The sequence below is a fragment of the Tursiops truncatus genome, chromosome 17 (assembly GCF_011762595.2).
Source record: "Tursiops truncatus isolate mTurTru1 chromosome 17, mTurTru1.mat.Y, whole genome shotgun sequence".
NCBI lineage: Eukaryota > Metazoa > Chordata > Mammalia > Artiodactyla > Delphinidae > Tursiops > Tursiops truncatus.
This window is the reverse complement of record NC_047050.1, coordinates 5776421-5803917: the sequence shown is the minus strand read 5'-3', so window position 1 is coordinate 5803917 and position 27497 is coordinate 5776421. Positions and strand designations below refer to the sequence as shown.

The 27497-nt window shown below is 44.7% G+C and overlaps 1 long non-coding RNA gene across 1 annotated transcript in view; it reads left to right on the top strand.

The window, feature by feature from the left end:
* The window catches only part of LOC141276889 (uncharacterized), a 160004-nt gene extending 132731 nt beyond the window's left edge, over window positions 1-27273 (top strand). Inside the window, exon 5 of the long non-coding RNA XR_012327156.1 lies at window positions 27205-27273. This is a non-coding gene — a long non-coding RNA (uncharacterized lncRNA). The remainder of the gene's footprint in view (window positions 1-27204) is intronic.
* Window positions 27274-27497: the final 224 nt, after the last annotated feature.

Sequence of the window (27497 nt, the reverse complement as noted above, 5' to 3'; positions counted from 1 at the left end):
CCCATTAGTGGTTATGATATCAATTTATTTGGTCATAACCAAAACAAAACGCTTTTTAAGTAAAGAAAAATAAACTAGAAACATTTCACCTCCCTTCTCACCTTCCTTTAATCCATCTCTCTGAGATGCAAATTTGATGTTTATCTTCCTGATTAAACTCTTCTGGGTCTCCCAAAGCCTGCCTGAGAAGGTCTGAATTCCTCCTTCTGGCATCCTGTTCTCTGGCTCTCCTAACTTTCCAGCCTCATGGCCTGTTACTCACCTTTCTTGTCCCAGTTCTCCAGCCAAACTCAAACTCTACACGTTTACCAGTTGCCCTAGGATGCTCCTTTGCTCTTGACGATATCCTAATCATCTTACAAGACCCAGTTCAGGACTTTTCTCTTTTGTGAAAGCTTTCTTCCCCTTCCATGCAAAGTGATCTTTCCCTCCTTTGTGTTATCACTGTAGCTTAGTCATACCTTTTATTGTAGCAGTAAGTGTTGTCTTGCAGTTACCTGTCTATATATCCACACCTAGCCTCTAAGCACCCTAAGAGAAAAGAAAATATCTTCTTTATTTTTACCTGCCTGGCAGGTAGAGAGCAGTAAAAAAGAAACGTGTGATGCATTACAAATGATTACTCTTTTTGCTCCGCAGTAGCAATTAATTCAGTGTCTTGCAATTATTTATTTACATTATCCACTCCAATTCCAGTCTCAGTATCTTGAGGGCAGAGACTATGCCTTAAATATTTTATCTGACTAACATATAAGATGAATGAATAAACAGATGAGTTAATTTTAGAATCTGTCAATAACAATATTTTATATCTGTAATGACTGTTAAATTTTCCTAATGAGAAGACTTGCAACAAAAATACTGCATTATTTGAGAAACATATAGCAAGAATGTTGCTGGGTGAAAGTTATCAACTAAGGTGATATTGCAAGAATAATAATAACCCTGTCCCCCCCCCCCCCACCCCCATAGAATATTAACAAATGATGATCTGGAATAGATGTGGTGTCAGATATGCTGGAAGTAATCAACAAATGAATTAAAGTGAGAATTTAGGGCACACAGACTCTTGCAAAGTGACTTCTATTTGGTCGTGCCAGCCCTCTCAGGGTTTGGGGGACATCTGAGTCCTGGAATGTCAGGCCCATCTTGCCGCTCATGGCAATCTATAAAGGAAACCTACGCAAACTAGGTGCCCCGATGTGAGAGCGGTTTCCTCGCTCTTGGTACGGTGTTCCTTCCCCTCACCAAGGCTCAGCCCTGGAACTTCTAAAGGATATGCCCACAAAGCTCCAAGGCTCCCAGGTTCCTGTCCTCACAGGGCTCTTACCTAACAGGGCATCGCCTCCAATGACTAGATGTCGAGTAGCGAACACTCCAAGCACTAAGTTCTCTCTTTCCAGTTCCTTTTCATCAGCACACGCATTCCAGTAGTTCACTGACCCCATGGGCCCTGCAAGCCATTTACAATCCATCACCCCCTCGTACGTCCACTTCATCCATCACCAGCTTCCAGTCCATGGCTCATCACTATAATAGATCTCCTGGATATGCTCTCAATGCCCTAGACGATGGGTCAGTAAACTGAGCCCTCAGGCCAAATCAGCCAGGTGGGCAGGTTTTATAAACAGTGGGGTTGGCACGCAGCCCCCCTTTCATTTACGTACTGCCCCTGGCTGCTTTTGCACTAAAGTGGTGAGCTGAGGAGTTGCGACAGACACTGTGTGGCCACAGAGCAAGCCTAAAACATCTAGATTTAGGGTCTGACCATCTACAGGAAGAGTTTTCTAATCTATGCCCAAGACCTCTCTCCATCACATTCACTTGGAAGAACTCCACTTCCCATCCGCTCCTTACCCGCCTGTTAGCAGCAGAATGGGCTGAACAGAAACCCATGCCGAAGCCAGATGAGCTCAGCTGACATTTATGGCCAACATTTTCAAGTAAGCCTTCAACACCGCCCTGAAAATCAGCTTTAACTACCTAGTCAGCTAATTCTTCCACCCAGAGATTACTACTTCACATCTTCTCTTTCCTCAAAACTCCAATTACCCCTTTTCTCTTCTTATTCTTTTTTTTTTTTTTTTTTTTTGCGGTACGCGGGCCTCTCACTGTTGTGGCCCCTCCCGTTGCGGAGCACTGGCCCCGGACGCGCAGGCTCTGCGGCCATGGCTCACGGGCCCAGCCGCTCTGCGGCATGTGGGATCTTCCCGGACCGGGGCACGAACCTGTGTCCCCTGCATCGGCAGACGGACTCTCAACCACTGCGCCACCAGGGAAGCCCTCTTCTTATTCTTAAATGATAACGTTACTTCTTAGTTCACTTAAAAAGTAATAACTATTAGGAGAAGAACTAGCCTGTCTGTCCTCCATCAAATCCACCAGCCTCCTGCCATCTCTGCCCATTGTCTGTGTGCCCATCTCTTACGATGCTGGGACTCTGTGTACTCCTGTCGGAGGCCAACCACTCAGCGTATGTGTTGGATGTCACCTACACGATGACGTCCATCCTGTAATTATTCCCTCTCTTTCCTAGTTCATCCGTTTATTTTTCTGTCCTAGATCATAACTATCAACAAACATACATACGAATTCCCCATAAAAAAAAAATGCACTTCTGAGGGTCCTCATCACGTTCAGACTCAGCCCTAACCCTCTGTGGCCTTGTAACCATCCATCTCGAAAGCATTGTGTCTGCAGACCCCCCACCTCCTTGTCTTCAATTCTCTCTTCAGTTCCTTCCACTCCAGCCCCACCCATGCCTCCAGACTGAAAACATAATTGTCAAGGTCCCAAGGTCATTGTACTCAGCCTCTGGGGAGCATATGATGTAGGGACGCCTCTTGTCCCCCGAAAGTCTTTCTTCTTTCGGCTTCAGGGCACTGTGACCTCCTCAGCTTCACTGCCAAGTCCTCTCCTCCGTCGCTACACTGCGGAGCATCTCAGAGTTCAGTGCTCAGCCCTCATATGTCGTCTTCATCTAAGCTCATTTCCTGGAGAGTCTCGCCCCGTCCCACGGATTCGCAAACCATCAATATTCAAGTGCTTGCGAGATGCGTATCTCCAGCCCAGAACACTTCTCTGAACTCTTATGTCAACGTCTCTGATACGCATCTCAAACTTCACAAGGGCAATGGAAGCCCCTCCCCAGCACGCTCCTTCCTCCTGTCCCATAAATAATAACTCCATTCTTCCACTCATAATCCTACAAATATCCCCATCCCTACTATTCATCTCTCCCCTGATGTCCAGTCCCTCAGCAAATCTTATCAGCTCCTCCTTTGCAATAGATCCGAGTCTGACATCTTCTTGCCACGTCTGCCTCCGTCTTCTGGCCTGAGTCTCCGCCATCATCTCCTGCCTGGACTTCTTTGCCCCTCCTCTTGCCCCTTGTCCCCCACTCTGCCTCGCCCTCCCCCCACATCCGGTTCTTCCCATAGCAATCAGAGGGATTTTATTTTAAATATAACTCTGCTATGTCATTTCTAGGCAGTAGATTTTCCAGTGGCTGCCCATCGTGCTGAGAAGAACCCAAAGTCCTTCACATCACCCAGGATGCCCCTCGTGCTCTGACCTCTGTCTCTCTGACCTCATCTTAAAGTCAGCCTCACTCGCTCCATTCCTTTACATCAAGGTTCTTCCTTTCTCGAGGCTTTCACACTTGCTGTTCCCGTGGCTTGGGATACCCCTCCAGAGAGCTCCTCTGTGTGGCCTGTCACCTTAGCATCACCAGCGTACATTCTGTGTCAGATGTCACTTCCTCAGAGACATCTTCCCTGACCACCTGTCTCTCTTCTCGCAGACCATCCTCCACTCCCCCAACTCTGCTTTGTTTTCCTTCAGAGCTTCTATCGCTGTGGCCATGGCATTACACATTTATTTTTTATTGTCTGGATTCTCCCCTAGAACATAAACGCCATGAGGTTAGTAGCTTTGTCTAATCAGCACAGCATCCTGGGCCTAGAATAGTGCTTAACACATAGTAGGCTTATAGCAACCACTTTTTTGAATGAAGAAATACAGTTTTTTATATCTAATTTCATGTCCTTGTAATTATCATAAGGAGAGGAACGAACTTCTGAAAACTTAAAGATCAACAAGGGAAGAAATGATTCCACTCTGTGAAACACTGAAATGCAGTTTTAATAATGACTTAATGATGTTCTATTAAAGGGCCGTTAAATCTCTACATTTTACTTTTATTTTGGTTTCCCCATTGAGCCCCCTGTGATGAGGTAGAGATCCTTTTCCTGATTATGTTTGTAGATACCAGAGGACCTGACCAGGGCTTATGTTAGGAAAGAGGAAAGAACTATTGTTGAAGGTTAGGTGAACTGACTTGTACCACATAACACAGTAGGGAGAATGCGGTCATCCAGGATGTGTGGCCACCATAGGAGAGATGTAATCTCATGACTTATCCCAGGCCTAGTGGGGATGACACGTGCTGACAGTGTGTTCCTTTTGCAAGAATGCATATTTTCTCTCAAACATCCATTGCGGGAGTGAAGAGCTCCATGGAGCTTCTAACTCCCATCGCGTTGTAATTCACCGAGGTAGAGTTCCCTCATAAGAGGCCTCCGTGGTCATCCTTTGCCCTGTATAGACCAGACATTCTAAATAGTTTTCATCTTCTGCTTCTGATAAACATATAATTGCATAACAAACAAAAGTCAATCGACAGTTTCAATAATATGAACCTTTTAATAAACACGTATGGAGCTATAACAAAGAAAAATGATATATTCAGATGAGAAAAAAAACAGCCATCTGAAGAAAAGCATATATTAATTATGCACATTCAAGATTTTACTTTAAAAATACAGTTAAAAAACCAACATATCTAACTAACATACCATTGTAAAGCAATTATACTCCAATAAAGATGTTTTAAAAAAAACCCAACATATGCATTTGATTATCTCATATTCCTATATCCTAGGCTCCCCTTTGCATTCTTTTCCTGCACAGATATTTTTCACCGTCATGATTCTGATACACACACCATCTCACCGCTTCTACATTAGCAGTGATACAGAGGTAGCCAGTATAAGGCCAATAGAAAATGAACTACAGTTCTGATTGTATCCCAACAGGAAAGAAGATATGTTTATCATTTCCCAGTAGGAAGTCAGTTCTATTTCTCTGCATAGCTTGACAAGATGATAGTATGTCTTTTCTCTCTCTATTAACTTAATATCAAAATAATGGTAACTCAGAGTTAAATAAACAGGAATAGACTGCTAATGTCAATCAAAATATATGCCAATCCCACTTCTACTGTCAGTTGCATGGAACTCAAGTTCATTACTGAAAGTATTTATAATTTTCTTTCTTCATTGTCTAAATCAGAAAGAAAAAAAATGCCAGGCTACAACTTTTATCATATTTTATTTCAAGAGTTATCTTCTTATAATTTTCCCCTAACTGTCCTCATCCAATCGACCCCCCCTGCCATTTTTAGCTGTAAGGTTACATGTGAAATAAGTGATATACTGCTTATATTTACCTGAAAATGAAAATATAAATCTCTTTGTGCAAAAATGATTCCTTAAATCATATTTCCAGACTCAGAAACTTCCCATTTAATTTGCAGAGCTAGCCTCAGATTAGTTTTCCTCAGAGATACATTCTGTTGCTTTCCAAGTTGAAAAACATATTCTACATGACGAATGTTTCAGTGCTGTTGCTTCCTTAGCAACATAACTTTACAAGAGAACTTGGACTTTACAAGAGAAGGAGCCTGATTTACTGATGACAGCTGTCTCTGTGGGGGGCATTGCACCTGTACTTAAGATGCTCCTTCTAGGAGGCTTCTATCAAAACAATGAGTAAAGCAGTGACACTCCTGAGGGAGTTACTGGATAAAGACAGAAACCATAAATTGGTTCCCAAGCTGGCCTGTGCGCCTATTAGGATATCTATGAATTCTTCAACTGAAAACTTTCTTCATCCGGGGTAGGGGGTCCTATGGTGTGTGGTGAGTACAGGGCTGAGGTTAAAAATGGACAGGAGCAGTGGTAGCTTAGATACTTTACTGCACGTCGGACATTTATGCCTGTGGCACAGAAAGAAGAGCTTGACAGATCCTGTGCTCCTGGATCCCATAGGGAGTTGGCAAAGCGTGAAGGGAGAGAAATGGGGCCAGTTATGTATATTCGTATAAATGGATCTGATCGTCTGTCTCTGTTATCTATCTATCTATTATCTATTAAAGAGCGTATACACCCATAAGATTTGTTTATTGGGCTTCCCTGGTGGCGCAGTGGCTGAGAGTCCGCCTGCCGATGCAGGGGACACGGGTTCGTGCCCCGGTCCGGGAAGATCCCACATGCCACAGAGCGGCTGGGCCCATGAGCCATGGCCACTGAGCCTGCGCGTCCGGAGCCTGTGCTCTGCAATGGAAGAGGCCACAGCAGTGAGAGGCCCGCGTACCGCAAAAAAAAAAAAAGAAAAAGATTTGTTTATTACTGAAATATCCTTAGAGAATACATTACCTAGAAAAAAAATTTCCGCACTCAGGGCTTGCACTTCTTATATTTAAGTTACATATTTGTAACTATGAGATTAGTTAGATAATGACTTTGTTGCTTAAAGTATAGCCAGATGCTTTTTAGTTCTAATGCTGAAAAAATGTGTGGAAGAAAAGATAAAAATTCAACTGTACCCTGTGTCCAAATTGTTCTCCTGTTTTTACTGTTTCTGCCTAAGACCCTTGCCTTATCCTCCCACTTTTCATCCTTTCCGGAAGCCTCGTAAAAGGAAAGAGGAACTCCAGACTTTGTCCTGTGCACTGTGGGGGCTACAGCCATTAGCTGTAGTGAGGGCTTAAATTAAGTGGTATCTAGTAAGATCTTCTAGAATCTCATACTCTACCTAGGCGTGGCTCCTTGAAAGCGCCCACACAGTTAACATGATGTTTTGGAAGAGTCATTAAAATCATGTCTTCCTACTTGGTTCCATAAACCTGGGGGAGGATGGAGCCTACAGATAATGGCTAAACTTAACTTATTGTATTAAATCGCATCTATGTCTTAAATAATACTACATCATAGATGCCATGTATAAATCGCTTTTCTTCTTGATCTTCCGAATTTGATACAGTAAAACCTTTTATATGATTTATTAATTAAAATGCACCTCTTATGCATTCAAGCCTCCTAGAAGCCTCTCACAACAAGTAGAAGGAAAAGAAAATGAAATCAGACTTTCCAGTTGTTGTTACGTTATCCAGTCTGATAAAGAGGTCTCCGTGGAATCTACACCAGCAGAAAAAAGCAACAAACAAAAAGAGCTACTGTAAAGTTATAACCCAAATCAGCTGACTAGCAACTCCTTGAGATTCTGGGACAGGGAACACAGATAGCCTTGGCTTTGCTCTCCTGAGGATAGTATTGGTGCCCCTGCTGTTTAAATCTGGTCTACATTCATTGGTTAGAAAAATTAAATAATAAGTTCATTTGCTCTGGCACGTAAATATGTTACAGCAAAACGACTGTGGTTAGAAACAAATTAATTTGGGTTTTGAAAGTAAGCTTTCTCTGTTATGTTTTTATCAAGAAAAAGAATCACCAAAGTGATAGAGCAGTAAACACAAGTGTGAAAATAATACCCGGAAGTCAAAAGAGCCACGTCAGTCTGTGAGTGTACCATGAGCTTAGGGACAAGCCAGCTACCAGAAAATTGAGATTTATTGCTTATAATCCAGGAATATAGAATAAAATCTATATTTTTGAATACAGACTAGTGTCCAAGCTAAGGTTCTGTGTGGGGTTCTTTTGGTCTGAATGTATGATTACTAGAGTGAATTTTTTTTTCCCAGAGAAATATTGGTTTATAAAATGCTTTCAGCTAACTAAATGGTCAGGCAGCTCCTAAAACAGTTGCTTTGTGCAGCAAGTGCTAACATGACACTCTCCCTCCCGAGAGTTTACTTCTGAAAAGGAGTCCCATAGAAACATTTAACAACCTATTGACTATAATTCGCAATTAACAATTCCTATGATAAATGGTAAATATAAGTGCAATCCCCTTAATTCTTATCACAAAATCTACAGATGATGGGATAGAATATATGAATATTTAACAAGCAGTTCTTGTGGTTGAGGGTTGGAGGCTTGGAGTGATTTGCAGCGTTTAGCTATGTTCTTGGTGTAAATAAACCCACCGTGGCTGATTTCAAGCTACCGACATGACCTCGCAGATGGTGGAGCTGGGGAGAGGTGTACAGTGTATAGTGATCTATCAGCTTCTATCAGCTTTCCATAGATTTACACATCAAACCTGGACCAATGGCTCGATCCCTATTCCTACTGCTACTAACTCAGCTTAGGTTTTCTCTCCCGAACTGCCAAAAGTGTTTCCTAATTGCCCTCATCATCTTGCTTCTCCAGTTCATCCTATGCAGTCTCACTAGACTAACAAATCAGGAAGGAAAGGACCATATGAAAGTTGCCGTGTTGCCAGTATTTAGGGTATACCCAGTACATTGTAGGAACGCAACAACGTTTGTTGAATAAATGAATGAGTAACCATGCATTAGAGTAATCTCTCTAAACAAGTCACTGTTTGTGCCTAAGACTCATTTAAAAATATTCTTTCGGGCTTCCCTGGTGGCGTAGTGGTTGAGAGTCCACCTGCCGATGCACGGGACGCGGGTTCGTGCCCCGGTCCGGGAAGATCCCACATGCCGCGGAGCGGCTGGGCCCGTGAGCCATGGCCGCTGCGCCTGCGCGTCCGGAGCCTGTGCTCCGCAACGGGAGAGGCCGCAACAGTGAGAGGTCCGCGTACAGCAAAAAAATATATATATATTCTTTCAGTAGCCCCGTCTATTGCCTACGAAGAAAAGTCCTGCTTCCTCTGCATCCAGGAGCCTCCATGGCTCGGCTGAGCTTCTGCCCATCACGTCTGACCATCTGGGCTCCTGTGCAAGGGTCCTGCCTGCAGAAGTGCACGCCCTGCCCTGAATGTCTCCCATGCTCTTCTGTCTTAATATTCTCGGTCCCGCCAATCATCTTCCTCCTTAACTTTCCCCACCCTCATCTCCCAAGGGTGTTACGAATCACTAAATTAAGGGAGTGATTATTGTGGCCTGCACTTAATGTTGATGCAAATCACAGTGCTCACCTCTAAGCTTTGCTGAAGACCCGTTTTCTGTTTCCATCGGTAATCTAACTGTGCCTTTGGGGAGTGGGTGGAAACCCAGTGTTTCTATTGATACAAACACTGCATTTCATCTTTCTAAAATGAAACTAGATTCAAAAACTGTGATTTTCAAAACAATGATTTATTACCTCAGAAAATCCTCCTTTGCAGTAGCTTTTAGTCTTAAGCTTAATATAAAATACTCCAAATGATGTGTTTTATGTATTTTTTATGGTTCCATCGCTTTATAATAGATACCATAAAGAAAGTCATCACCAAAACGTAAAGTTAATATTCATAGGTAAGGCTCCTAATATTAGAATATGGGACAAATTCAAGAGGGCTTTCGTGCCTGAGGTCTTGGAATCAGGAGTCTAGATAATAAAGAAGTAGGAACAAATATCAGTAATATTTTAAACAAATGGAATACTAGCAAATATAGAATTGCTGTACTTGTGTACTTCACTCCTATCTTTTAGAGTTATTTAAGAAATATTAATAATTTTAGTTCCATTTATAATTATTTAGTAGGCTTTGAGAGATAGATTTTATTCCCAGTATTTTTTTTCTGTAACTTCTTTTCTAAAAACAGGAATTTTAATAATTTTAGTAGTAAGTAGAAATCTGAATTTGAAAGGGCCAATTGTAGTTCAGGATTTGGAAGATAAAATGTTTAAATGAGCCTTACGCTTAGTGTAACACGTATGCTGCTTTGATCCGTTTTGCAGTAATACCTCAGAGCAAATAAAACCAGCTGTGTAAATGGAAAATTCAAATTAGATACATTTAGAACAGCTGCTGGAACCAAAGAATCCATTTGCAACTCTATTCTGTTCCTTCCGTTACTGAATACAAGCAAATGGACTGGCAAATAAAACTTCATGAGTATCTGAAGTCAGGACACCTCTAATTCATGACAAACACTAATATAATACAAAGGTTATTATTTAGCAGAGCTAAAGGGTATCAAAAAACAAGTTGATATAGATTGATAGATAGATATGATGGGTTATTGTATAATACTATGAATATAAAATATTATCCTGAGATATACAGTAAACTACAAAGAATTTTTTAAAATTATATCTGTTTATTGTTTATATATACCTGTACGTGCATGAAAAGTATTTTGACAGTTCATTTAACATTGGCCTAAGAAGTCTTGTAATTGTTTACCAGCTAAATTGCAAATTTTATTCATTAATTCTAGCTAAATAATCTGGCTATAACAAGTAAAGGCAGGGTTAACTTAAGATTAGTACTATAATGACAGAATGATGTCATTTCCCTATGAAACATAGAATGTTTGAGAGATTAGTCTATACCCTTAGCTTTGAGAAAATCTGCATACAAGGTCACTCCTTGAAAGTAGATGAGCTGTCTTGATACAGGTGAGGTCATCGGTCACAGTTGGCCCCAGGCCTGCAGGAACCCCTTTTCAGCTCACACGAAGATATATGGAGCCAACCCCAGAGAAGCCCCAGGTTCTCCCTCCTTCATCAACATCCTTTGAAACCACAGGTATGAGCTAAGGGAGGTGGCACTCTTACTCATCTTTCTTGGGCCCTCTCCCTACTCTGGCATGATCCCTTATTGTACCATTTCCGTGGCACAATGGATCGCTCCCAGGCTCTACCTTGTCACAAATCTCAGCCTATGACGGGCAGGCTGGTCACTCTGTTACTTGATCGCCCATTGTCAAGGGCTCAGTCTCTACTGGGGCCCAGCGGCACATGGGAGTAGCTAGTCAAACAGTTCCTGCTGCAGAGGGCGGGCCTCACTTCAGAACTCTAGGGCTCTAGGCTGCAATACTTCACCTGGGTGCTGCTACACACAGGCTCCTGCAGCACTGCTGGGCCTGCTGGGCCACAGAGCCTGAGTGTCAGAACCTACACCTACAGCGGCGGTCTCCCTTGCTTTGGGCGTCACTCAGAATAGGCCCCCTTCAAGCCATCTGATAAAGGGTGGGAGCAGCAGTCCCAAGTAAGGGGTATGTTGCCTACAGATCCAAGTGATACGGGTGCAAGACGCAGCATCTCGTCCTTTACCATAAGGGGGACGATCCGGTTTGCCCAGAACATTACGCCCCTTAAAACTTTACAATGCTGCCGGCCACTCTGTAGTAATCAGTTGTATCTCCTACTCTTTGGCACCCTGTTGCTTACTAGGGCACCCAGAGAACTTGGCCCTTCCTGTTTACCACGTTCCATCAGCACAGCACCCTCATTGTAGAGGACTAACATGCCACAGAAATGCACCTTAATCTTAATTATGCTAGGTGCTAGTACAATTAACAAGATTTATAACTCAATAGGGTTATAAATCTTGTTATAAATTATATCATATATTATATATATTTATAAATATATTTATAACCCAATAGTTTATGATGTAAGCTGCCTCAGGAGACTAAGAAAACAATCACTGAATTATAGCTACCTAATTTGTGATTTTTAAGAACTCTGTGTTTTTTAAAACATTTTTCATCTACTACATACATAGTTGTCTTCCACTCTCAAAAAATAAATGGCAGTAAATTTTTTTGACATCTTATTTCTCTTGCCAAGCAAAAACAATGTTGCATATTAATTCTTTTGTCAGAAATGGAATTCTAGCCTGTATCAATACAGCTGGCACACCAGAAAAGCTACTCACTTAAAATATAAGAAATATTTTTTTAGGAAGTATTTTAAAATGAACACTTACATAAGACACATCAAGCTCCGGAGACCTCATGTCTGATTATAGTTCCCAGGCTTGGAGGGAAACTGACAGCAAAATATCTAATTGATGCTTTCTATGAAACTGTGGACTGTTACTACATATTCTTCTGGAATTGTTCCTATGAACACATCTCAACAGCCGTTTGAGAAAACTTGATTCTTTTCTTCCAGGAAATATTTGAAAACGGTCGGTCCATTTAAAAATGCTTGCATTCACATGTGCCAGGGACCCCGGTAAGCAGTGGGAAATCATTTCGAGAATACCTTCACTACTTTGCATGTCTGAGAACACACCATCTCCTCTGTAGTCCTCACTAGCTCCCCAATTAATCTATAAATATAATAGAATTCTAATCAGAATCACTGGGAGATTTTTGGAGAGTGGAGCAGAATTCTGAAATTCAACTAAAATAATACATGCTCAAGAAGTGAAGAAGGTTTAGAAAATAAAAGTGTGAGCTTGTCTATCAGATACTGAAATGTGAACTTGTAATTACCAGCCGCCGTTTATTAGACACGCACTATGGTCAACTGGCTGCTGACCTGCAGGGACATTGACCACTGTGAGTCCCGATAGACGACACATCTTGGGTGGACCAGCCAGTCGTCTGTGCCTGCCATAGAGGGGCAGCAGCTTGTCCCCAGTGGAATATACACGGGTGTCCTGTATTTGGAGTTATCTTCATTCCCTGTTTCTGCCAATACCGCTGTCCCTGATTTGCTGAAGACTTTATTTTCTATCATGGTAGCCCGGACAACATTATTTTTGACCAAACAACTTACTCTACTTCAGTAAGATGACTGTTGATGTTCACGTGATTTACCAGTCTTACCACAGACCCTATGACCCAGAAGCATATTATTGATAGGGGGACCATATGTCCCATTTTGCCTAGGATGACCCTGGTTTATGCCTGTTGTTCCAGAATAATCCTTCAAAGTGCTCTCAAAATGTCCTGCTGTGCATGCTAAATTATTCAATCACTCTTCTTATTGACATTTCTGTCGTAGCTTTGTTTGGGGAACCACTGTTGCAGGTTTGTGGGGCTGTCCTTCAGGATTCAGTGTCAGGTCTGAACCCAGGTCCACATACGGTGCTGTTCTTCCTACCAGGAGAATGCCAGGGTCCAGGAACCTGTGGATGGAAGGAGGTGTGGCATCTCTCACGGTTACACTCCGTGACCCTCTTGCATCATTGTTTTGCTTCCCATACCCAAGACTTGGACTCTGCTGGGTGGAGATCTTATTGTTCAGGGGACATGGATTAGTTACCTCTTTTTGCTGTAGAAAAAGGATTCACTCCAGTACTTAGTGGCTTAAAAAAGTAATCATCATTTATTATCTAACATGACTTCTTTGGGTAAAAAGATGGGGTGTATTTGACTGGGAGATTGTAGCTTGGGATTGCAGTCGGATGGTAGCTGGGGCTGGCTCATCTCCAGAACGTCTTCCTTCACAAGTCTGGTGCCTGGAGTGGGAAGACTAGAACATCTGGGGGTCAGAACAGCTGGGGCTCCTTGGGCATCTCACTGCCCATCACATCTTCATGTGATCTTTCCAGCATGGCAGCTTCAGGGCAGCTTGGAGTTACCAGAGTACATGGGAGGAGGGAGGAAGGGAAGGAGGGAGGGAGGGAGGGAGGGAGGGAGGGAAAGAGGGAGGGAGGGAGGGAGGGAAGGAGGGAGGGAGGGAGGTTCAAGGCAAAGAAACATAGACCTCCCCTCTCAGTGGGGGAGTGTTAATGGCACATTGGAAGACGAGCATGTGGAATGGAAGACATACTGATGCAGCAATAAGATACAGTGTACCATAGGACACAATGCTTATTCCATTGAATTCAAAACTGAGACTTGGGGCTGGATCATGGACAGGTGGCCACTGCAGTCACGCAGGGCCCCTTGCTTAGAAGGGCCCCATGTCTGGTTCACTGCTCTGCTGTTGCCATCTTGAAAGTCTTAATACATTTTTTTAAAGTTCTTTTTGATGTGGACCATTTTTAAAGTCTTTATTGAATTTGTTACAACATTGTTTCTGTTTTTATGTTTTGGTTTTTTGGCTGCGAGGCATGTGGGATCTTAGCTCTCAACCAGCGATCGAACCTGCATCCCCTGCATTGGAAGGCGAACTCTTAACCAGTGGACCGCCAGGGAGGTCCCATTGAAATTCTTAATACATTTTTAACAAGGGTCTCACATTTCATTTTGCACTGGGCTCTGCAAATTACATAGCTGGTCATGCTGAGATTGTTAACCGGCTATTTCAGACCCTTCATTCACTGGACAAGCGGGTAAGAAAATAGGGTTATGAAGCCTAGGGATTAGTTTAGAAACAAGAACTTGGGCATGTAATTGCATTTTATTCCTGGTATTTTCATGCATATATTTATTAACTACTATTCTTCTGTCTTCTCCTTTTATCCATTGTGTGTGTGTATGTGTGTATTTTTTATTGTTTATTGTCATTGCACCATTTAGTCCATAGGCTACAGAATAAAAAGACAGGATTGTGACAGAACTAAAGGAAGAATGACATTCAGAATTTTGACATTCTGAATCATGATGACTGCAGTAATTAATGAGAATTTGGATTGATCACTTTTGGGGAAGTGGTGAGCATGTTTTCAGAGGGTTAATTGCATTTTGTGTGTGTGTGTGTGTGTGTGTGTGTGTGTGTGTGTGTCTTAAGAGTGAGCTGTAGTGAAAATTTGTCTTTTATTTTAAGCCACATAGCATCTGTGAGGAATTGGGGGAATTTCTTATCTTATGGAACTCAATTTGGCTTCAACTATAGAAGCTGAAAATGCCAGAGACTCGTTTTCTTGGCTGTCTTGTAGTGAAGGGATGTGTGCATAGTAGGCCTTTGCCATCACGTATTGAATTGGAATTTGACGGTGCAGAAAAAATTCATTCTGGCAATAGACTGCACGAGTGGCAATAGCTACATCCATACTTTCCGATTCTGCGGTATCATTTTCGGTGCTTCTTTTGGCCAGTGAGCTCCAGGCCTGATTCTCCAGCCCTTTGGGTGAGTCTGTAACCTACCCAATATCCTTTTCAGAATTCTTTTTCTAATTCTAGCTAATTTTAGCCAGAGTCAACCAACTTTTGTTGCTTGCAAATAAGACCCCTGACTAATACATATGGAAAGGTGACTATAAAACATTAAGTGAAACTGGGAATTTATAAAAAGGTACAATGTAATTCCTTTTCTAAGGGTGGGGAAGGGAAATACCCATAGTAGAAAGACTGGCTGGAAAACACAAAAATTCTAACAGTGATTACTTCTGGTTTGTGGGACCACAGGTGGTTCTTTCTCTTCTTCCTACTTCTCTTGTTTTTTCCTTCTCTTTGTCTCTCTTGCTTCCTTAGTCCTTTTTCTCTCATCTTCCTTTTCTTCTTCTTAAAGCATCTTTTCTGATATTCCTTTACAGTATATAAAATTATTTTTTGAAACATCTTTGTTTGTTAAAACATGAGGCAGGAAGAGGGTTTACATTTAAAGATTTCAATAAATTGTAGAGAAGGATAGAAATTCAGAAAATTAAGTACTCCAGCTGCCTTATTTATACAGGGCAAGTTATTCAGGACCAGAAAAGTTACTAACTCAAAGTCACACAGCAAGTTTGAGGTGGGGTTAGCACTAGAGCACAGATCTTCATTCATTCAACAGATACTATGTGTCAGGCACTGTTCTAGGCATTGGTGATAGAGAAATGAGTGAGGCCACTGTTTTCCTGGAGCTTAAAGTCTATTGCAGAGCAAAAACAATAACCAGGCGAACCAATAAATAATTGTAAGTAGGAACAAAGTCAATGTTTTACGCACTAGAAAGTGGTTTGGGGTACAGCTATGAAGGTTAGAGAAGATTCTTTGTAGAGTTTACATTTCAGCTGAAAGCTGAATAATACGGAAGAGGCAGATTGGGAGCAGCTGGGGAAGAGAATTGCAGGAACGATGAACAGGCAGCGTGAGGCACAGAGGTGGAACCGAGTTTGGTGGAATCACGGAACAGAGACGGCCAATGAGAACGGGGCACTGTGGCGGGGGCAGGATGCTCTATGAGATATGATCAGAGATACAGAAAGGGACCAGGTAGAACTTTATGGACTCTACCATTTTTTAAAAAATAAATTAAAAATATTAAAATAAATAAATAAATAAAATTTTAAAAAGAAATAAGAAGTAGAAGTGTAGCCACTGGAAGTTTTATTGCAAGAGTATAATCTAAGACGAACAGTAAGCAGAAAGACACATTAGTCTTGATCACCAGGAGGGCCTGTTAAAACAGATTTCTGGGACCCACCCCAGAGTTTTTGATTCAATATTTCAGAATTTGTATTTCTAGCAATTTCCCAGATGTGGTCCAGGAACCACACTTTGAGAACCACTGGTCTGATGCAATATTCACGGTGACAGACAACAATGTCTTAGACAAGGATGGTAGCCTTGGGGGTGAAAAGAAGTAAACAGATTGGGGAAACATCTTGACGATAACGTCAGTCGGACTGCCTTAGCGACCTGAAGTGGGGCTAGTGAAATGACGTGCACTGCAACGAGATAAGCGATGCCAGTTACTAAGGTGGGGAAGGCTGGGAGCCGGGAGACAGATGGGGAAGTTAAATCGGTGATTCAGTTCTTCAGTTGCTATTGCGTAACCCGTTTTTGGTTTTAGATTATGTAGGTAGAAATAACAAGCGGAGAGGGAGTGTCATAAGCCTGTAAGTCAGGTGAGATGCTAGAACTGAGGACATAAACCTGTAAACCGTCAGCACATCGACGGGGCCGAATGAGGAGATTCAGCAGAGGAGAGAAATGGGCTCCAAAGTCAGCTCTGAGGAGCCCCACCATTTTTAAAGTTTTGGCCAAGGAAACAGAGAGAGTGGCCGACAAAGCAGGACGAAAAGCAGGAAAGTGTGATGCCTTGAAGTGCAAGTAGGTGAAGGCATTGGAGAGGGAGGGCCAGGAGGAATGGCAGGAATGTGCCAATTGCTGCTGCAAAGCTGAGAACAGGAGGGCGGGCTGAGAAATGCCCCTTTCACCCCGCAACCGGGGGGCCATGGGCGACGCTGACGGGCCAGATTCAGTGACCTGAAGCTGGATGCAGGCGTGAAAGGGACGGGAGAAAAGCAGAAGCAGAGAACGGGGGCGAATCTGAGAAGTTGGGCTCTGGGTAGACAGAGGACGAGACAGGGTGTCTGGGAGGCTCTGGATCATTCTTGTGCGGTGGTATTTGTAACTTCAGGGATTCCACAGCAGGAGGAAGGGCTGAGAGGCGGGACCACACGGGAGGCAGGGCCTGAAGCTGTACGGACGGACGTGGGCCCCCGGCGGCGGGAACCACATCCTCAGGCGATGGGAGAAGCGTAGGGCCAGCTGGGGGAGAGCAGAGGCAGCACAGCACGTTCTTGGCCTGCCTGCTTTACTTCCTACATCCGCAGAGATGTGGACTTGTTCTTGCAGCCCCACCCGAAAAGTCACCCGAGAAACTAATTGCCCATATCTTTATCGAATAATGTGGGAAAAGCCGCTCGGAAGAAATGGATTGTTTGGAGGGAGAAGGAAGAGAATATCACTGAAAAATGGAGGTACAGCCAACATGGGCACGTCCCGGGATTTTGGGAACCAATGGGCCGGCTAGTTTCAGTACACAATAAAACAAGGTATTTTGAGTAACATGGAAGAAGATAAGATTCCTTTATAACGTGTGCTATGTAAATAATCAGGGAAGAAGGGGTTGGCTTAAGATTTTTTTGCCTCCTCCATCCTAAGGAATAAATAATTTTTTTCTTAAAAAGGACCTATCTTGGGCTTCCCTGGTGGCACAGTGGTTGAGAGTCCGCCTGCCGATGCAGGGGACACGGGTTCGTGCCCCGGTCCGGGAGGATCCCACATGCCGCGGAGCGGCTGGGCCCGTGAGCCATGGCCGCTGAGCCTGCGCGTCCGGAGCCTGTGCTCCGCAACGGGAGAGGCCACAACAGTGAGAGGCCCGCGTACCGCAAAAAAAAAAAAAGGACCTATCTTGCCTTATTTCTTAACTTTTCCATGATTGTGATTTCATTAGTTCATCTAGGTACAGAATTTAAACATCTAATCAAGGTGGAAAGAATTATGCACTTTAAAGCATTCAAATACTCAATTTGGTATTAAAAATAAACCAAATGGCCTGGGATTCAGATGTTTTAATAAGTTCCAAGGTATTATACTATTAGCCATCTGCTTATGCAGCAGACAAATGAAAACGTGGGAATATGGATACATCAAATATTCATGGAAATCAAATAGAAATACATTCTTTAGAAAAAAATCATTGATACTTCTAGATGGGCTACACCAGGCAAATCTGCATTTTTGTCATCAGGTTTGTGTCTGTTAAGGGGACACCACACGCTGCTTACTTTGTTTTAGATGTAACCTACGTGTGCTGATGCTTTTGACTGATCTGTTCAAAATACTGTCTATTGTCTTTCCGTGGGAGCCACCGGGAGCAAGGGGGCATTTTCAGGTAAATATAATTTTTATTCATGAGCTCTCTGAGTCTTTCTTAGTCTCTTGCTTTAGATCTTTTTGTATGTGGCAGGTTCAGAGGTTCGGTCTTGATAAGCATGAGAAAGTTTGGATGTTTATTTAAACCTCTTGCATCTGCAAAACCTCCAGCCAGGATTTTTTGAGAGCAGCCTTTTTTGGGGGAACTTTGCCAGCACTGCTGGCTTTCTTTCACACTGACAATCCTAGGTACATTATCTACCTCACGGCATTTCATCACTTCTCCTTTGAGCCCTGGCTGCAAAGGAGAGATGCAGGTACTGAGTCAACATCCCCATTTTGAGAGAGAAAGGAAGGACTGTACGTTCACCATTGGCTTCATGTGACATCAATGGATGTCCAGGACAAAGGGACAGCTGTGACCATCTCAGATTTGAGACACTGAACTGTGATAAAACTTAAGGACACTGCGCTTTTAAGTTGTAAATTTTAGTAGTATTAACTTTAATCCTTTAGAGTAAAAAGTCTTTTCTAGCTCATATACATCACTTTATATGAATCTCCATTTTTGGATTTCATTCACCTAATTGATGTCAGTCCCCCACTTGGTGCTGGGCGCTGGATGAAGCCCTGGGGATTGATCCATTCTTGGATAAGCTTGCATAAATAACTATCTCAAGGAAGCGCTCCCCTGGGAGGATTCCTTTCTTTCCCCTTCCACTGAGTCAGTACCTTTTTCTGTGCCCCCAAGGCACCAGCTTCATTATTCAACAAATATTTCTTCAACATTCTGATCACCAGGTATTGCTGCAAAATGACCAGTCACAGTTATAAAGCCTCACGACAGACAACAATACGCTTTTATTTCTTATTCACTCATCTGCCCGTTAGGTGGGTGTAGGCTGACGCCGGCTGGCTGTGCTGAACTTGGTTCTCAGCTGTGAAATGGATCTGGGTCCGCTCCATTTACTTTCCATCTTCCTTAGATCACTGGATAGCCAAGACTGGCGGAAGCACAAGAGGGGCAGGACGAAACATGTGCTGCTCTTGTGATCAGAGCTGGCACACCGGTGCATTCTATTAGCCAAACTAGTCACGGGGCCACGCCCACCGTCAGTGGTGTGGGGATGGAGGTACACATCTTCCTTGGAGTCTGGTGGGGGAGGGAGGGGATGAATACCTGCTAAACAATGGTCTCCTCTGTGCCAACCATTGTAAGCTGCTAAAGAGGCGGTGCCTTCCAGAAGTTCAGGGTCTTTCTACCCCCGCTGCCCACCCACTACACAGGCAAAGACAGCGGGATCCGTCACAGGCAGTAGAGCTGGGGTGAAGAATCTGAGCTCTGAAGTCAGGCAATCTGTGACCTCTGGTTGCTCCATTTATTAAATCTACGATCTCGAACAAGATTTATTATCCGCTCTGAGCCCCAATTTCCACATCTATAAATTGAAAGTGACAATAAGGTACCCAATCCAGAGGGTTCTTGTGGGGACTAAATAAATAATGCATATAGGGAATTCCCTGGTGGTCCAGTAGTTGGGAATCCTCGCTTTCAGTGCCCAGGGCCCGGGTTCAATCCCTGATTGGGGAACTAAGATCCCGTAAGCCTCGCGGCGTGGCAAATAATAATAATAATGCACGTAAAGCTTTAAATTTAGAGTCTGCCACCATGTAAGTGCTCACTAAATGGACACTGTCATCATCGACACCGGGCATCCCAAATGGCCAAGAAGAGCACCCTTGCTTTGGAGGTGCTGGGCGGTAAACCCCGAGAGTGAGCTCTGTCCTAGTGTCTGTCCAGTTGGGTTCTAGGCATCGGCCGACCCGTCTACTTTCCCGACTGCACTGAGAACTCTTCAAGGACAGTATTGAGCCCTCCTTCCCCGGCTGCTGCCACACAGCTGGCACTCAAAGCAAGTTGATGACGAACCACTGAAATGCGGTCCCCTCGCCACTGTGCTCTCCACGCACCGCTGTTAAAACGCGCTGCAGTGAAGGATCTCTTTGGCTTTTTGTCTGTGTCCACTGTTGTTGCTTTCATTTCCAATCTGTCGCAGACCAGTGTTTTATCTGCCCAGCGAGACAGAGCTCTGGATCAGAGGCTTGGACATTGCAGCCACATCAAGTCGCCAGACATGTTTCTGAACGTGGACTCGTTATTTCCGAATGTATCTCTTTGTGAACTAGTAACAGGCATCCTGTAGGCCAGCACCGGTTCCCGGACCGCTCCCCGTCTCCCTTTGAATAGGGCCGCTGGACGTTTTGTGAGTGTCCTCCTGACGTCCTTGCCAGGTAGCGTATGCAGATCAGCGGACGCACCCTCTGAGAGCCGTCCAGGAACTTAGAGCCAAGGGGCAAAACCATCATTTATCTCGTCACTGGTTTTCTCTCAGATGATTTGTCCTCGCTCTTCTCCATAGCCTGGTTTTCCTCTAGAAACACAACAGAAGCTGGTACATATTCAGGTACGTGAGTCTAGTGTTGGGCCAACTCCAAAGAAATCTCCGATGTGCAGCGGGGGAGCTTCTGAGAATGCTTCAAGCCTGGACACATTTCCAGCAAGGGACCGTGACCTCCAGGAAAAGAGCCTGGCCTGAGCCCGGAATGCACGAGTACTTCCTCAGAGGCTCCCAGGACTGTGGATAGAATTCGCTGAGGACCCAGGAAGAGCTTCTGCCTGCGCATCAGGTGTTTATGGGCTGTTTTGACTCCTGTCTGCTTCTGGGTTCTCGAGTAGCACCTGCACAACCTGAGTGGATCGTCTCAGCTGTGACTTTAGCCTCAGCTCTTCCTAACCAACCCAGGCGGGAATGGGGAGCTCCAGACCTGGAACAGGTGTCCAAGACCCAGCAGAGAGTTTCATAAAACCTCCAGTCCAGCCTGCCTGCTGCGCCCCACCATGGCCCTCACCGCTTCTGCCCGGCTCTGGAGCTGCTCTTATCTACCAGGGAGGGGGCAGCACCGCCGTGTGGGCCCCTCCAGCCTCCAGCGGCTAGTGGAGGGGTGCGTAACAGGGTCACCTCCCTCCCTCTCCTCCCCCCTCCCCGTCTCATTCTCCATCAGACTGGATGTGCCTTTATCCTCTAAGGCCCCCATCTCGCCCTGAACACCCCACTCTCCGCCTGTGGATGCGGGGTGCTCCTTGACCCACCCAGATTCGAGAGCTCAAGGGGACTCCCCCACTCTCCATCTTCCCATCCTGTGCCCCCTTTCTGGGGCCTCATCACTGTGGAAGACAGGGATAGTAAGGGTATAAGTGGATGGGGGTGTGGGGAGGATTTTGGAGAAGAAGCAGGGGTGTGTACGGGGGGCGGTGACAGGGTCCCCCAAGAGGGAAACCAGCCTTGTCTGGTGGCTGAGAAGCCTTGTTCATTTTTCACTGTATAGTATTTTAAAAGAGAATTAAAAATTTAAATGGAAAAGAAACCCTGTGAGACCCTTCCAACTCACTGTGCTTCAAGCACCCATTTCAATCAGAGGTTTCATTTCTGCTGCTGGGTCTGGGCTCCAGCTCCCTCCCGTGGCCTGTACTCTATGGGGACATTCCAGACATTCCAGCACCAGTTAAACAAACAAACAAAACAACTCTGGAAGCATGGAGCTTCTGTTAAAAAAATGATCATTCTTAAGGAATCCTAAATGGCTACAAAGCAGATTCAACTTCCTTAACCCTTATCTCCCTTTCCCACGCGGATACTCATACACCGGGGCAGGTAACTGAACTGAACGACCAGCGGTATAAGCCCCATCCTTCCCACCCCTGGTTTGTGCTTGTAGGGCCCCTGCCTTCCAAATCCACATGCACAAAGTCTACCAGTCCTTTATCCCCCCACCCCCCGCCCATTCATGTCCTACATTAAACCTTCCTTGATATCCCAGAGCAGAATGCCCTTGCGCACAATAGATGTTCATTAAATGTCCCATGATGAAGACATTTAAGCAAGAACTCTTTCCTCTTCAGGATGGGGGCAGTGTCATTTTGTTGTTTAGTTCAGCAAATCAAGACTCAGGTTTCTAAGCGCCAGAAGATTTTTATATAATGAAGATTTTTTTGTTAGAGATGTGGCTTTGGAAAGTATGGTTCAACTAGTAAATGATTCAATGAATGAATGAATGACTTTGACCTGTTGTCGGGGGACACTGGGAGATTTGCTTGATTTTTTATCATACTTGGAAGGGTTTGCCTAGTGGGCAAAGGAAAGGAAGTAAGTTCCTTTCTTTTTTCCTGTCTCAAATCTAAGATAATGTAGTCATTTTGTCAAAACATCTGACTCTGAAGGAAATTGCTTCTCTTACAACATTCGTAGCAAGTTTCCAAATCACACTACAAATGAGTGGTTGCGAAGTCTATGAAACAAAAGTTTGGACAGAAGGATCTACTTCGTAGAATCATAGATGAGGCAGGAACTGTCTTTTCCAGAAAGGGAACTAGGGGTGCAGAGGATGCCTCCTGTGCATTCCCACCAATGGCTGGTGGCCGAGGCAGGAGAGGAAGGAGCTGGAGTCCACAGCGTCCCTCTCTGTGCACTCACCACTAGGCCTCCTTCCCCTTGTTGGAGCCACTCGTTAACCTTTCTTGTATGTCTGAGGCCAGAGAGAGGCAGCAGGAAGTGGAGGGAAGACTTAGGCTGGAGCTGGACATCCTGCTGAGAGGTCCGACTCTGATACTTTCTAGCCTTGATGTTGCCAAGTCATCAAATTGCACTGAATCTACTTCCTCATTGATACTATAGGGATGAGCCTTTCCTATAATCACAAGGTTCCTATGTCACTGGGCTTGTCATGAGAGCCAACGAAAAATCTTTCTGCTCCTTCCGTATTTCAATTCCTATTCCACACAGGCTCTACATAGATGATGCTCTGTCCTTTTGGAGCATCGTATCAGGTACCAAGTGCGGTTGGCTTGTCCCAACGTTAGTGATGTTAACTTGGGTCCACTGGTTAAGGTGGTCTCCACTAGGCTTTCCACTATTTGTCCCTTTATAATGAGCTAGGAATTTGTGGGGAGATTCTTGGAGGCTATGTAAATATCCTTGTTCCTCACCAAGCATGCATCCATCAGTTTTAGCATCCTCTGATGACTCTTGCCTGAATCAATTATTGCTGTGTTGGTGGTAAAATGGTAAAATCCTAATCCATCATTGCTTCTGCATTCATTCATTGCCTGAATTGAACCCTGATAGTATAACAGTGAATAAGACAAAGACTTTGCTTCAAGGAATTTACATAGTTTGTTTATTCTTTCAATAAATGTTTGTTATTAACTCTTAGCTACGTCCTGGGAACTGCGGTTAAGCACTGCGGGTACAACAGACAATAAGGCATCACCGCCCCCTCCCCGTGGAGTTTACTCTCTAATGCCAAAGATAAGATGATCGATGCGTGCGCAAATGATCGAGAGTAGACAAATCTGCAGAAAGTGCTGTGGGGTCCTGAGGGCTGTCAGGGAAAGCTGTGTAATCGCCGTAAGTGGTGTTTAATCTGAGCAGGAAGCAGGCATTTGCTAGTGAGGGGCTGGGGAGATGAAAAGCACATTCTAGGCCGAGGGGCCCTCGTGGGCAGAGACCGACACAGGCAGCTTTGAGGATGCTTTCCCTCCAACACTGTCCCGGCCACCCACCTCCAGCGGGGCTCACATGGGACCCAAAGGACACTGCCTGAATTCCTGTCACCATGAGAGGACGCTTTGGTTAGCCTGGCCTCTGTGGAGGGAAGCAGAGCTTGACCTTCCGCCTCCCGTCCTAGACAGGCCCCGTCAGAGAGATGTGCTTGTGTCTTAGAGGGAGAAAAAAAACAACACACCTCCCTTCAAGTATTGGGTTAGACCTCAACATCCCATGGATTTTACTGCGGGAATTAAGGCCCTGAGATAACACTCTAGATTGAACATGCAAAATCGAAATCCTGCCCAGTGGCCTGTCTCAGTTTCCCCAGCCGGGCAGAGGGGGAATCATACACTTTTCTTTCAATGTTTCTTCGAGAATTCAGTGCCTACACCTAACTAATAAGATGAATGTACTAAAGGCTGGTTCCCGCTTTTATTTTGTGTTTTTTTTTTTATCATTAGAGACAGGGTATATTTTGATGACTGTTATTAATATGGCATAAGTTGCCAACAATTAATATAATATAGTATGGCCTAATACCTGCCATGAATATATAATATAGCATCACATAATATATTTTATTTCAATGTAGTATTCATTAAAATAGCTACTTGATATAATTTTACATCATGTAGAAAGAAAACTAACATGGTTGTTGAACTCTGTTTAATTTCCAAAATAGAATTTTAAGAGCTGAGTTTGAACTTAGCATAAAAAAACTGATGAATACGACAGATGAAGGGATAAAGATGTGGCACATATATACAATGGAATATTACTCGGCCATAAAAAGAAATGAAATTGAGTTATTTGTAGTGAGGTGGGTGGACCTAGAGTCTGTCATACAGAGTGAAGTAAGTCAGGAAGAGAAAAACATATACCGTATGCTAACACATATATATGGAATCTAAAAAAAAAAAAGGTTCTGAAGAACCTAGGGGCAGGATAGGAATAAAGACACAGACAAAGAGAATAGACTTGAGGACACGGGGAGGGGGAAGGTAAGCTGAGACGAAGTGAGAGAGTGGCATGGACATATATACACTACCAAATGTAAAATAGATAGCCAGTGGGAAGCAGCCGCATAGCACAGGGAGATCAGCTCGGTGCTTTGTGACCACCTAGAGGGGTGGGATAGGGAGGGTGGGAGGGAGACGCAAGAGGCAGGAGATATGGGGATGTATGTATACGTATAGCTGATTCACTTTGTTATACAGCAGCAACTAACACCCCACTGTAAAGCAATTATACTCCAATAAAGATGTTAAAAAAAAAACCCTGATGAATATATAAGAGCGAAAAAGACACAGCCCCTTCTGTGTGTTTAAAGGGCATTGGAGGGAGAGACCAGAATTAGCAACCTCTTTACCTACATGTACAGTGAGAATTAGGGAGAAAGGTTACTTTGTTTCTTTTTATCTTATCGGTTTTTTCCAGTTTTTCTATAACTGTATCACTTGCATGATCAGAACAAACAAGTTTATGTTTGAAAGGGCCCATCATGTCAGAGGGCAGCTCACCTCCTGGGGAAGGGGCCCCCCTGACTTGGGGGGACCGAGTGGCGCCCTTCGGCCCAGACCATCTTAATACCCGCGGATCCCTTCCCTCTGGAAAGTTCTGCTCTGATGCTCTAAGCAGTCTTCATATGGACAAGGTCCAAGGAGAGCAGAGGTCTAAGAAACTGCCTTCTGTTCTGAGCAAGCATCCACTGTCCTTAAACGAACACAGTCTCTCAAAAGACGCCATACAGAGGCCGGTAGTCAGAACCTCTTTGAAAGCCACAGAAAACCCCACTCAACCTGATGCAAGAAGGCGGGAGCGATTTTCTTTATTTTTTGCCCACGGAACTGAAAGTCTCCTGGGTGTGGCTGGACAGCAACCTCCCCCTTGGGGATGGCCCAGCAGCTCCAGGGGTTCCTCCCCCCACTTCTCACTGGGGGACCTCGGGCTGGGTCAAGTGGCCCAGGAGTTGGGACCCTGAGTCACATACGAACCCTCTGCTGAGAGTGGATGGGGGGAGGCGTGGGGGGAGCCTCGGCGTCTGAAGGAAGGTAGGGGTACGTGTACTACTGCTGCCGTGAAACCAGGCGCGGCCTCTGAGGCACGTGGGCCAGGAGCGGGGCTCACACAGACCGTTTCTAGTTCCCTCTGAGTGAGTGAAGCTGAGGACAGGACACTGGGGCCCCGTGTGTGTCCTGCATCCATGGCCGTGCTCCGAGGCAGGTACCGGGGAGCCGTGTGGTCCCCGCAGGCCAGCTGCCCCTGCGCTGTGCAGACGCACTCAGTGCTGTCCTGCTGGAGCATCAGACGTAATCAACAACACCTCTGCTGGACAAAATACCTAGGTATTAATTTCGAGAGAGGAGAACGCTTGTTAGAGGTTAAGCTGCTCTGAGCACTTACGAATCAGAACAACAGCAACAAGATCAAGGCCACGATCATTACCTGACCTGCTTGGACCTTCGGTCCTGGAAGCGGCCTTGGCTCGCTGCCCTTCCCTTTTTCTGTCTCTAAATTTCTTGGGTGGGTGTGGGGTCTCTGCTCGCTTATTCTGCCCCCGACCTTGGGACAGACTCTCCCCTCTGTCCTGCGGGGAGCACAGCGCCCCGTTGTCAGCATCCTCAGGATGTACCCGCCTCCACCGAATTGACAAACTGCCGTCATTTAAGAGATGCCGCCTCACACAGAGTCAGTGATGCTGGAGGCTTAAGGGGCTCTGCTGGACACCGTGTGCTCTTTGGAGAAAAAAGGCCATTGTTTTTGCTGGTCTCTGACTGGCCAGTGTGTAGGGAACCGTCCCGGGGAGGGTGTCTGCAGCTCCCCAGGCAGTCTTGTCTTATCTGCTGGGACATCCATCTTATCTGCAAGGTCTCAGGGTGGAAATGAGCTCAGCGTGCCTGAAATATCAGCTCAGACAGAGCAAGAAGCAGCAGACAAAGCCCACAGTGCAGAGGCTTCACCCTCTAGGCACACTTTGCAATCCCTAAATTACAGAGCACGACTTCTCTGATGAAAGTATGAACACACACACACACACACTCCGAGAAAAGCATTCACACAAAATCCTTTGGATGTAACGCTTCTAAGCCTTCCAGTGTTCAATTTCCAACAGTATCTAGAACATCATTCAATCTCGTTTGGTGCTCTTGCAGCCCCTCAGCCCTCCTGGGTCTGCGGTAGGAGAAGGATCTCAGGTGAGCTCTGTAAACGTGGTTTTCACTCAGTTGCCACTCTTGGTCTGTTTTCCAGCCAGCTGCCTCCTCCTACTTCACGTTCAGGGCCGGAACACCGTGCTGCACAGCTGAGCTCCGATCCACGGTGAGTAGGTATAAATACTTGTCTGCTAGGTAAGGTACGGCGTGCTGCAGAGTTGTAATACTAAATGAGTTCTACAGAAAGCTTTATTGCAGTAAGTCCACCTCACAACTGTATACGGTGCTCAGGGAAACTTCTCTCTCTCTCTCTCCTTGGTTTCCCTACCCCCGCAGCTGAAGTTCCTATTACTGTACCAATGCAGCACAATGGAAAACAGAATTTAAAGC